The sequence below is a fragment of the Myiozetetes cayanensis genome, unplaced genomic scaffold, assembly GCF_022539395.1.
Source record: "Myiozetetes cayanensis isolate MyiCay16 unplaced genomic scaffold, myiCay2020 scf1, whole genome shotgun sequence".
Lineage (NCBI taxonomy): Eukaryota > Metazoa > Chordata > Aves > Passeriformes > Tyrannidae > Myiozetetes > Myiozetetes cayanensis.
This window is the reverse complement of record NW_026086604.1, coordinates 83,220,834-83,233,667: the sequence shown is the minus strand read 5'-3', so window position 1 is coordinate 83,233,667 and position 12,834 is coordinate 83,220,834. Positions and strand designations below refer to the sequence as shown.

Genomic DNA, 12,834 nt, shown 5'->3' with positions numbered 1-12,834 from the left:
ACTCCTTTGGCCTCCATAACGTGTGCTTGGAAAACATTCTGGGCAAGATGCAGTTGGCTCACTCTATAGCCATGTATTGTACAAGCAGACATCACACAAACCAGTCGTGTATAACCAGAACTCCTAATAGCCTTCAGCTTTCAAAACACTAACCTCTACTGAGGGAGTGAAAGGAGCTGCCCTATTTGTGAGGAGTGAACTTAACACTCAGGAATAGCTTTATTCAGATGCAGCCCTGATTTTGAGAACTTTATTGATGAGGATGGAAGGTAATATATGTCTTTTTGCTTGGCTTTCTGGGAATGGAGAATGAACACTGAGGTCTGATTCTGTTAAATGGGGGTATAGCACTCCTATAGCTATTCAGGAGTGATGTTTGCACTAGAACTTCGCGATGTTTGAATGCCAGCACAGGCTTAATGACCCATGCTCCTTCATAGGAAACTCTGAATATACATATCAGTCAAGCAGCTCCCCTTAGTACTCACCTATCCCCTCCATTGACTGGAGTTATGTTTGAAGGCAACACAAACAAATATTGCTTTTGTTCCTGTTTTCAAACACTTCCAAGGGGTCCAGACACACAACAACAGGACCATGCAGGCACCAAGATGAATGAGGGCATGGAGTATAACAAACCATATAACTGGTTTCAGGAAAAGCTTTGTTCATATGGGCAGTAGTCATTATTCCACAGGTTCTTTTTAAAAAAAAACAACATAAGCAAAGCAATGGACTTGGTATAGCCCTTTCTGTTTCAAAGTACCACAGAATATGCCACAAAAATAGACTGCTGACAGGCAACTGTCACTTCTCACCAAAGGTAGAAAGGTGAGATCTGTTACAGAATACAGCTACTGCCTCAGAGGCTCTCTCTGTTGACCTAATTACTCTGCTTCCACTGAATCTGATGGGAGTCTGATGGCTTCAGACTCACCAGAACAAAGCTAAACATAATCTTAGCCTCTGAAAATCCCATTCATTGTTACCACGTTTCACAAAAAGGATTTTGGTCTTTATGCCAAGGCATCTGCACAGAGCTAAGGGAATCCAATACTGGACAAGCTGAAACATTTATTTTATTTATATTAAATCTACTACATAACATCTGGGCTTAAAGGAGAAGTATATCATAGCAGACAAAAAACACTGAAATCAGAAAATGGTCCCTAATCTAACCTAGCACCTTCCCTACATGTAAATAAATTTGCCATTTACAAAAAGGCCAGGTTAGAGAAATGTCCTAGGTTGTGTTTATTAAGCTGAAACTTTTCAAGCCTTTGAAAACATGGCCAGAAGGCAACACTACGATCAGCCACAGTGCTTTCCTGCAAAACGCCAACCCTAGGATTTCACTCCACGATTTTGTAAGAAATATAATAACTTGTGGTAGAAATAGAGAGTTTAAGACTTTGCAGTGAGTAATTGCACTGTTACAAAAAAATTTATGTTTGTCTTGAAATAAAGCTACAAAGGAAAGAACTTCTGAATTACAGATTTTAAAGAGCCTTAACACACTTTCTTTTCTTTTTTCAACATGCCACTTTTATAATATTTGGTATTGACCCATTCAAAAAGTCCATCAACAAAGAACATACCTACTGTGCCAGACGACATGGTAAGTTTTTTTGGAACATGTATAGGATGTTTTCCCTCTGCTCATCTTTAGTGTTCATATTAAAAATAAAAAATAATAATAAAAAAAAAGAGAACGAAATGAGAAATAGTTTGCCATTTTACTTCTCATTACAAAATTGCTCTCTCTCCATGAGAGAAATTAATTGTCCTGCACATTTTCTGACAGAAAAATAAAATCGTTTTGCTTCATATATTTCACATTTGTTAAACTGCGTTGTAGAATTACAGAGTTATTTCAATCCTTAACATAATTTAACAATCTTGACTTAAGCATGTTCCTCTATATCAAAGACATCAGCATGGAATCAATTTAGAGTGAAAAGATCTTCTGTTGTGCTTTTTTGAACTGATTTGTCTGGGGTTTGTTTGGGTTTTTTTAAACTGCAGTTTATAGAAATGACAAAAGAAATTTAAAAAATCCCTCAGACCCAAACAACTAGAAGTAATAAAACCAACTGAAATTTATGCACAGATTCAGGTCAGTCAGATTTGTCTCAAATGTAACTGACGTCCCATGATTTCAAATGAATTTGAAGACTGAATTCTGTGGAATTGGAATCTTTGGTGGTATGAACCAGACTTTCACTTACTTTTATTCCCTCATAAATTGCTACAGTTGATTAAAGTATATTTTAGGCTTCCCAAACGTTTCCAATTTTTTTCCCAGTTTCTTTCTTTTCATGAAACATTCTTTATGAGAATGTCAAACCTCAAAGTATACCCTGAATCAGCTGGTTCAGGCAGCTTTTAACATTTCTTCGGGTTAGGTCTGTGAAGTCCTTGGCATTTATCTGCAGCTCCCTCTAAAGCTTCAATAACCACATATTGGGGGCACCAAAAGATGGAATAGTCAAATCTATATTTCTGATATAGCAGTGGAGTAGAAGACACAGTTTAATCCCCAATAACAAACTCACAGAAAAGAATTACAGTTACCTTCAGATGCACATGAGTAACTTATTGGTTCCAACAAGTACAAGCCTGTGCATGTGCTTTTCAGTATTTATGATTATACTACCAGACTAAGATGCTGGCAGATTTACATGCTGGATGCATTTCTGCTTTTTGGTAGAAGGTGAAGATGAACATCTCTGATCTTGGAAACAGCAGCATAAGTACAGAAAACTTTTCTCAGGATGCATTCTTAATAATAGGAGGAAACCTCAGATCTGCAACACTCCTAGTTTTCTGTAAGATTACATGCATTCGTTGGAACCTACAAATCAATGGCATGACAGCTTTGCTTTGCCTGAATGATGAAAGAAGATTGATATTCCTAAATTACATGTTAACAGAGTAAAATTGTTATATGCTTTCCTGAGGTATGCATATATTTTTGACCTGAGATCTTAAAGACACTTTGGCAATGCCAGAAAAAAAGAGAGAAAAATTTTACAATACTTGGAATATTTTATCATCCCAGCTCAGAAGACATTAAATTTGACTCTGTTATTACTTCAATATCTGAAAAATATTAAATATTTAATATCGAATGAAGTATTGTAATAACTTAGTAATGAAACTGACAAAAATTATATTGCATGGTTGAAAAGAAAGGGAGGTTAATTGTTGTTCTACTCTGGTTCATTTCCCCCCAGATTTCTACAAAGGTCTGCTGGCATGATGCAGAGGGATTTTAAAAGTCTAAAAAAAACCTGATAAGGAGTAGCAAACAGTAAATTAACTGTAAAAGTTTAGAGTAGGAAGAAATTCTTTATGCTGGATTCTAGTGCTGTGTAAAGACTGCTAAATAAATCAAGTCCAGGGAGGATTCCTGGCCTGGAGGCTGGTCTGACTACATCTGAAGTAGTCTTGGTCCTTTCTACTACCCCCACCTTTGTCCTTTACACTGTGCAAAGTTACTGATGGCCCTAAGACACAGATAAAATTTCAGTGTGTTTTTTTCAGTCCAGTATTCCTTAAATAAAGTGCAAGCCAACCAAAATGGTATTTTCATCATGTGAATCTGATGCAATGTTTCATGAGGACACAGATGTTGGAGGGTGCAAAGTCTGCTGAACCTCAAAGGTCTGTCTTGGCAAGAGGCATCTGAATTTGTTCCAGTACTATCTATATTCCATACTGAAACTGATTTCTGCTCCCTGCTTTCCCTGTGTCAGGACTAGGTATTGCCTTAGAGAGCACCACTCAGCACAGGTCAAAACCACCAGGCAATGTACTCCAAGTTAGGCAGCACAGATGCTCAAACACACTCCCTGGACCAATTTTGTTTAGCAACAGAAACAAAGTCCAAATGATTAAAGGAGTTTTACCACACCCACAAGAACTGTGGGTTGTGATAAAGGTCAAGATACCATTTATAGAATGCAAACTTGGCTTTTTCAGCCATCTTTCTACAATTATAGCCCATCTCCAAGGAAGACACAACCAGTTGTGCGTGCAAGAGGCCATGTGCTCTGGGGTGAGGAGAAGGAAAGGGGCTGCCCAGCGAGAACACTTTCCTGGTATTGTCCTGCCCTGCTCTGGCATGGCTTCTGCCACAATTTCTCCACCTGTAAATGCAGGTGATAATCCTTTCTAAAGAGATTGGAGAAGGGGGTGGGACTGTTTTATGAGGTAAAGAATAACATGATAAAAAAGGAAGTGCTAGCAGTTTCAACATTAAAATGGTATTTGTTATCAGGAATAAAATTTAAACGGATTGTAATTTGCTTTCCACAAACGCTGTAGTTAGGATTCTCTCAGCTTTCATGTTCATATATGGAGCAGCGTTTTATCTGTTGAGGAAGGGGGAGAGAAGGTGCACTTTCTATTGATCCTATTTTTATATGTATATATCTCTATCTTGTAACATTCAGACTTTGTTTCTTTTTTTAATACTAGGTGAGCCGGTAGTGCCTCACAAAAAAAGCCATTTGCTTTGTTACTATACCTCATTAGTGTGAAAATGCCTACAGTCACCAATTAGTATTCAAACTTTAGGAGGAAAGTTTGAGAGCTCAGGTGGGGAGAGATCAAAATGGGGAAATAACCCAGGGCCATCCTCAGGATTGATTCTAACTGTGTGATTTAAAGCATATCACATTGGTTCACAGTTTTGAAAAGTATTTAAACTCATAGCTCCAATCAAAAGCAGTGGCTTCAAAATAAATTCTTAAAATAAGAAAAAGTTAGGATTTTCACCCAACTAAACTTAGATGCTAAATCCAGATTTGAGTTCTAAAATAAGTCTTGATTTTTTCCACATTAACTGAGGTTAGTAGGAATTAGGCCACTATAAACAAAGAAAGAATTTCACAAAAAATTTCTGTATGTAGTGGTTAAATACACAGTTATTCCCTAAAATTAGAGGTAATTCCTTACAATGACTAACACCTGTAAGGAAATAGAAAGGCAGAAGATCCTTAAAAAAAGTCAGAGGTGAATTACACTTAGTGCTGGTAAAATATAATGGTAGTAGTCCTTTGTTCCATTCATAATATATCTTTTCAGCTTAAAAATTAATAAGAAAAGAACTGTTATATTGAAAAAATATAACCTTTAAACCAGATGTGATACATTTCACTGTGGTTTGCAAATAAATTGGCTAGAAGTATGTATTTGGCAACTATTATAGCTTTTCTTTTAGTTCAGAAATATCTTTTATTTGAGTCATTCATAAATAAGTTTGTTCCGTCAGGATTGTGTTTTTGTTTGTGTTTTTGTTTTGGTGTTGTTTATTTGTTTTTTTGTTTTGTTTGTTGTTTTTTTTTTTGAGAAGTCTAAGGTATCATTCAGCAGTTTTATCCCCCTAAACTGAAGGGAGGTGAAAAGATACACAACACAATTTTCTCCTGAATGGGGACTAGGTAGCACCTCCTACCTATCTTCTTCTTGTCTGACTGGAATGGTTTGACCTTCAAATTTTCTGGGACTCCAAATTCTAGACTCTCTGAGCTCTTCCCCTGCCAAATGGAAGGTCATAAGTGTTGTGTTGCAAAATACACCTTCTGGGAACTTCCATCACAAAACAGCCTGTTAGGGGGATGCAGACACACCTCTTCAATTCTGATCGCCGAGTGGGAAGAAAGAGGATCTGAAGACTTGTGAAGTCAGAACAAGCTGCTGCAGGCAGAACTGTTCCCTCTTTCTACCTCAGTGATGTGTAATATCTTAGAGAAACTTTCTAACAGCCTACAGCCTGGAGCATGAGCCAGACTGGCAGTCTCAGTGTCATGTTTGGTGAGGGTTCCCGGGACCATGAACATTTGTGTTGCTGCTTGGTGCAGTTTGGGCATATCCTGCCAAGTTACAAGCTGGTGGAGGAATACAGACACAGCAACTAGTGGGATATGCTGTCTTTTAGCCTGTTTCCCATCCCAGATTGCCCCACCTGATGAGGGGTTGTTGTGGTAAGCCTCACATATCACCTTCTCCCCAGTTCTACCTACTGGTGGAACAGCCCCTCCCTCCGGCACGCTTATCCATAATGATCAGTGGCTTTCTTCAAAGACGTTGTTGCCAAAGCCCTTTTCCACCATCCAAGTAGCTCAACAAATAATGTCTGACTCATAACTTACCCAACCCATTTATTTTGCTTTTAAGTGGTGTGACCAGCTCTAAGAACGTACTAACTGCTCTGTCTCACAGTTCAGTGGTAGGACAATCTATTAGGGCTGTATTTTCAAAACGTAATTTCTGTATTTTATCTATAAGAACAATGCAAAGTCTTCTAGCATTTCAAATTTCTTTTCTTTCTTGCCTATGAATTGTTCTTTAATCCTGTTATGAATGACCAAACATGAGCACTAGATTTAAATCCTTTCTAACTCTTGTTATTTTATATACCTTTAACTGCTCCTTTTCAAAATTTGAGAGACGATTTTTTCACTGTCCCTTCCCATGTAGAAGATAATGCACGTCTCAGAATATTTTGGCATGATGATCAGGGGTTTCCCACATACAAAGTCTATTAAGAGAGGTGTCAGAACATATTCTGACAATACAGTAGGAAACTTTTGAAACTGTGTTGAGGTAAACCAGAAAAAACCCCAATCTCGTTTCACTACTTTGTGTCACAGGATAACTGTTCCAAAATCTGTTGCCCTTTAGCATCCTATTTTGTTCTGGGATAACATCCATACCTCATTAACTCCTATTTCTCATTTGCATCATCATCACGGTACATCACAAAACATTCCTTTGTTGACAGGCATCTTATTTATGGTATTATGATACTGACACTGTGGCACATTTTTTTACTACTTAGACAAAAGGTAATATTTAAAATATATATTGTGCTATTATTGAGTCTTCCCACTTTGGAAGACTGAAAATTAGCAGAGAATTCGCATTTACTTTCTATGATCGTATTTTAAACAAAAACATTGGTTCCATTTATTTCTGCATAAATTTCTGTATGTTTCTCTGTGTAACTAAAATTCTGATCAGGAGAACAAAACTTTTAATATGGGCATTCACTAACATTCTTTAGCAGACAAGGCCATTATTTTAGACACTTTTTAAAATAATGTATTTCAGGGAATTATAAAAGATTACATGTAGACGAATGTGCTGGTTTTAATGTTTCCTTAATTTCAGAATTCTACTGAGGTTCCTGGTTCTGCATCTTACTAAACTTACAATAGTGATAAAAATAAAATCTTTAAAAACTCCCTGCATACATTCAGATGTTTACCAGTTTAAAAAGTTGCCTCTGAGTGAGATGTAAGCTTTTTTTAAGAAAGCACTTCAAAAGAAAAAAAAGTGTTGTGGCTGGCATTTGTTATCCAGATAATTCATTGTTTGGACAGGCCATTGAGTAAAAAGTAACTGAATTTTTTGGGGGAAGATCAAGTACTTAATACAACACATGATTTGTGTCAGTTTTAATTGTAGGAAACATGTAGTGAACCCAAAATAATTTCAAAGTAAATACATTAGAAAGCCTATGGAGATTGTCAAAAGAGATTTTTTAAAAAAAGACTGCATAGCTACCGTTGCTTCCAAATATCACATGAAATATTTTGCTACTTCAAGCACACAAAACATTGAAAGTAAAAGTATTCTCTATGGAATAAAGCACTATAAATTCTGTAAATACCTAGGAACTGTGCCATTTAGGGAAAAATTGAGTACAGAGGTTGCAGTTTTATTGTTAGTTTGCAGAGAAGTGTATTTTACTTAGGACAAAGTTCTACTGTGTAGTGAGGGTGAAATAAATAAAGGCAGCCCGTTTAACGTGCACACTAATGGCTTTCATACAGGAGAGGAGGAAAGAAAGAGGACTAGAGCAAAGAACACTGGTGCTGGGGAGCAAGATCAGTGGCACTTGGGGCGATTACACTGTACCTGGGAGGGGTTGTGTACCCCTGCCAGCTTTTGTTTCAAAGAGTTGACTAAGACTGACCTCTGCCAGGAGCCAGAGTGACCCTCAAATACCCTTTCAGAAACCTTCCCTCGCCCTTATGGGTGGGGCACGTGCCTCACAAACTCTTTGTGTTTGCCTTCCCCACCTGTGGTGGTGCCTCTGTTCCTCAGCTCAAAGTTAGGTGGAGGTCCAAGCCGTATCTCTAGGCTGAAATCAGCATTTTTACCTTCTCTTGGGCTTCAGGGTGTTCTGGGTGGAGGCTCAGCATCGTCAGACAGTCCACAGCCTGCCCTGGAAACCCCACCAGGACTCATGGGGACAGGGAGATGCAGAAAGATAACCTGTTTGGGGAGGCTAGTGACCTAGCTAGCAGCAGTGAGGAACATGTATTTTGGGAGTCATAATTGGTTATCTTCCAAATAAACAGTATTGCTTATAATTTCCAAAGAAAAGAAACTACATGTGGATCAACAGCAAACCTGTAATCAGTTGTGCCAAGAAAACTATCGAGCGTGATTCCCCAAAGCAACATTTTTATCATAAAACCAACAAATAGACAAGTTCAAATTCACGTTCTGTATCCATCTACAGGAAGTCACTGAGAAAGCCAAAAGTGTATAAGACCTTTATTCAATCCCTGTCAGAATTTAGGAAGGCTGGTGGAACTGGGGCTGGTGCCTTGTGTCATAATTGAAGGAAAACTGTTGCCAAACAACACTATCTACCAGAGAGCATAGAATTCCCTGAGCAGAATTACTACCAACCAGATTAGCAAACGTGTGCTGCAGAAGGAAATTCGACTCAGCTTTCCAGGATCTAAGTTTATAGAGGAACTGGGAAATTACCCTAACTGACATATGGCAAAGTTGAAGCTCTAACTTCAAGAAAAGTACTGAACAACCCAGGAAGCACTGAGGAAACTAATGGCAAAATACTAGTGCACAAAGCATAAATGCAATAATTTCAAATAGAAAACACTAACGAATCTGAGTTAGTAAAGCTAGATTCGCCACCAGTAGTCAATATTTATACGTCACAGCTCTTTCCAGATGACAACATTTTGTATTTGACTAAAACTATAATTGTTCTCATATGAGGAAACCCAAAGTGAGGATGAATGAGACTATGAAATCTTCAGTATGCTTTCAAGAGATGCCAAACAGATCAATGTCATAAGAAGAGACTGATTTAGACAATCAACACCCAGAACTGTGAAGCACTAAATCTCATATCCAAATAAAAAAATGGAAGATTTAGTAAAACAAATAAATGTAGAAACTGGCACTTACTGACCAAGTTAACGTATACATCATATACATAAGATAATTGATATGAGCAAAGTTTTATATCAAGTTTAATTTACCAATTAAAGAAACACAGCACAGACCCCATTGTCTAGGATGCCTTCTCTTGTTGCTCATTTGGCTTTGCCATCAATGTCACTATGAAGACAAAGTGCAGATGAATGCAACACAAGTATCTAATGACTTGACGTTACACCAGGAGACTCACAGAAATGGTGAGTGTAATAAAATATAGCTCATGTGCTCAACAACTGGATGTACATGCAAGTACAGACAAAGGTTTTGGCCAGGGTTCCAAAAAGGAATCAAACATACATTTGGAAAAGAAATGATCTGCTATAAACTTCATACACCCTACCCCAAAAGGAGAATCCTTACAAATCTCAAGTTTAGCCCGTGTAAGAAGTCTAAATGGATGAATCTTGAAATATGGAATGGATCTCAAAATATGAAAGGAATTTTAGTGTCCCAACAGGCAAAAATGCATTTACCACAGGAAGCTGGATTTGTTGAAAAATCTGTATCTTAAGAACTAAACTAAACATCATTAGCATTTCCATGTTGATACATGGATGTGAAGACTGGAAATGCATCAGAGATAAAAACAGGCATCTGTATACTTCTGAAAGCAAGTAGACATACAAGGGAACAAAACCCTGGCAAGTGTCAGGATGAATCCGTTAGCTTCATAACCAAAAGTTATTCAGAAAGGTAGGAGAAAATTTCTAGGATATGTATGAAGAATGAATATAGATCTAGGAGATGCTAGGAGAGGAATATGCAGAGGAATAGGGTCAAAAAGACACTACTCAGAACAAGGAAAATTCATGGGGCTTCATAATATAAATGACAGAGAGCAGCCAGAAACAGACTGGAATGGCAGAAGTCATGCTCATGGCTGTAGCACATTTAAAAGGAATGGTTCACTTGTGATGTAGGGTCAGTTGAACTCTAGTAATACAAAACTGCTTGCTGGCACATTTGGTTCTAAATTAAAGGAGGGGGTAAAAGGGATATGATAGGGCAGTGGCTGTAATTATGGCCCCTACAACTATACTGACCAGAGTTGTGAATTCCTTCCTCTATAATAACTCCTAACCAGGAGTAACTCCGGGTACCAGCATATCCATTCACCAAGAACTGCATCTCTCCCCTTGGTCCAGCCCTTTATTTCTATCTCTTGCCCATGCTGTTGCCACCTGGGCCATGCATACTCACAACCAGGAGTGGGCAGTGGGAAAGCTCATCTGTGCTCCCTTCCTCAGAGGGAATGGGAAGGCTTGTGAGTGAGTAATAAGCCAAATAACTGTATCACTCATTAGCCATATTGTTTGATAGCAACAGCCCCTCCCAGTGCACCAGCTTCCTTGCATGCAAATTGAGACTGGTTAATCAGGGAACTCTTCACGTAAAACTGGTTTATGCAATCTGACCATCCTTGAAGCTGTTCTTGCAGAACTTGTATTATTAACTATAGGAAGGAAGAGGATATTCATTTAAACCCCTTTGGAAAAGCAGCTTTATTTCCATTTCCAATTTTTCCGAGGGTATTGGAAGGAACAAACTATCCCTGTCTAATGGAAAAAGTTCCCAGGCTGTGTTTCTTCATGCACTGGCCATTGATGCCCAGGAGTGTCCTACATTTGTGACTCTTGACCTCAGCTTCATTCTAACTTTATCATAATATGATACATGTGATTACATAAATATGATACATGAGATTATATGAAACATATTCTGGAGTTCCACAAGGCAACACAAATGACAAACCTGCTCTATTCTTCCCATTTGGAAGAGTGTGATTGCATCAGATGAAGCAATTTGATATGCTAACTAATCTCTAAAATTATGCCTAGAGGTTGGATTTTTGAGTGATGGCTCCCTCATGTACACAAAAATTCAGGACAAGTAGAAGAAAATGAGGTTGTAAAACATGCTAATAGTTTAGCTCATTGCTACCAGAGAAACTTGCCAGTATGATTGCAAAAGAATAACCTGACATGATTTGTATTCTTTCAAGGAACTACAGCCTTATCATGGTCTGAACACTAAGACAACTGAGACGAAAATAAGGCATAGATTGTTTGTCAGTTTGAAAAGACTCCCCTCTTAATGCAAGAGAGAAAAAGTCTCTCTGTGGGTATGTTGCAGATTCCTGCCCATGTTCTTCACATACTAACCTGGGATTATCACTTCTACACTTATATGCTGAGGGACCAAGTAAATCCCTCTACTATCTTATTTTTACTGGGACTGACCTCCAAACAGAACAGGAAATCTCTTTGTAAGCAAATTCCCATAACCAGTCCCCTTGCTGTTTAGTCTGCATTGGATTAAGCAGTGACTTGCTAGCTTCTTTGATTGGCAACTATAGTACTATGAAAACAAATGCACAGAGCAAATCTCACCAGAAAAGCCTCCCAATCTGCAGACCCTTTCAGCTTTATTTGGACTGAAACTTGATGATAGCTCTACTAGACAGGAAACACTCACCCCTCCTTTCTAATATGGCACTACCAGGAGAGCACATTTTCTCACAGACCAAGTAGCAGAGCTGAGAGCAGGGGAAAGAACAGGAACACCAGAGACCTCCTACAATACATGTCTCAAATTTAAGCTGTTGTAAGACACAGAAGCTGACAACACTATTTATTTACCCTGCACTTAATTCTTTGATTGAGAAAGAACGTGGTTTATGCTATGCTTGAAACTGGGTGCGATATGGAGAAAGCAAAGCAAAAGTATCCCAGGCATTTTAAGTCCACCATATGGTAGAAGCTGGAAGGAGCAGCAAAACATTTTCCTTGTTTTTTCACTGGACATAACACACTGCTTGTTAATGACACTTTGCAATTCTGTATCACCAGGAAGAATCCCTCAGGTGTTTAGGACTGTCTTTGAAGCTGTAAGAACTCACAGATACACAGAAAAGGCTGTACAGCACGCAACACTGGCAGAAAATCTTAAGGTAAGCATGCATGAGACAGAAAAGGAGTTGGGTGCATTATTCTGCTATTCTCTAGCACATCTATTAAGACACATGATACTTCTGTGAAGTGACCACAGACTGAAAAGTCAGAGAAATTAAATATTTATTTTTGAGGCCAAATCAGACACATCACATAGTTGAGCTAGCATTAAACAAAGGAGCCACCAGCAGGTGTGAAGTACAAATCCTGTCCTTCTTTTGCATCATATGCATTTGGCACTATACCTTAAACCTTATCAGACATGCCAGCCAATTGCCCCAGTTGCTTAGAATATCCTGAGTTTCCAGTTCTCAGATGTATTCCTTTACTATGGTTGAATCCACATCTTTCCAACAGATAACCTCTGCTACATACTAGATGCTGTATAGAATCAATTATTCTAATAATACTTGAGAATTAAAAAGAATAAAAGATGGATCAGTAACAGGTTTGAAATTATGCAGCCACCTACCTATGCTCAACAAATTGCCTCCAAAGAGTCCTGGTAATTTGAGGAAGGTAAATCACAGCTCCATGCCTAAGTCAGCAAGGCATTTGCACTCCATCTGGAAATGTTAAATGCTGGTGCCCAGCTATACCTGACCAGGCTAGA

At 38.3% G+C, this 12,834-nt stretch overlaps 1 protein-coding gene across 3 annotated transcripts in view; it reads right to left on the bottom strand.

Moving 5' to 3' along the window:
- Nucleotides 1-12,834, bottom strand: part of EXOC2 (exocyst complex component 2) — a 200,884-nt gene that overhangs the window by 168,060 nt on the left and 19,990 nt on the right. The window lies entirely within an intron of this gene.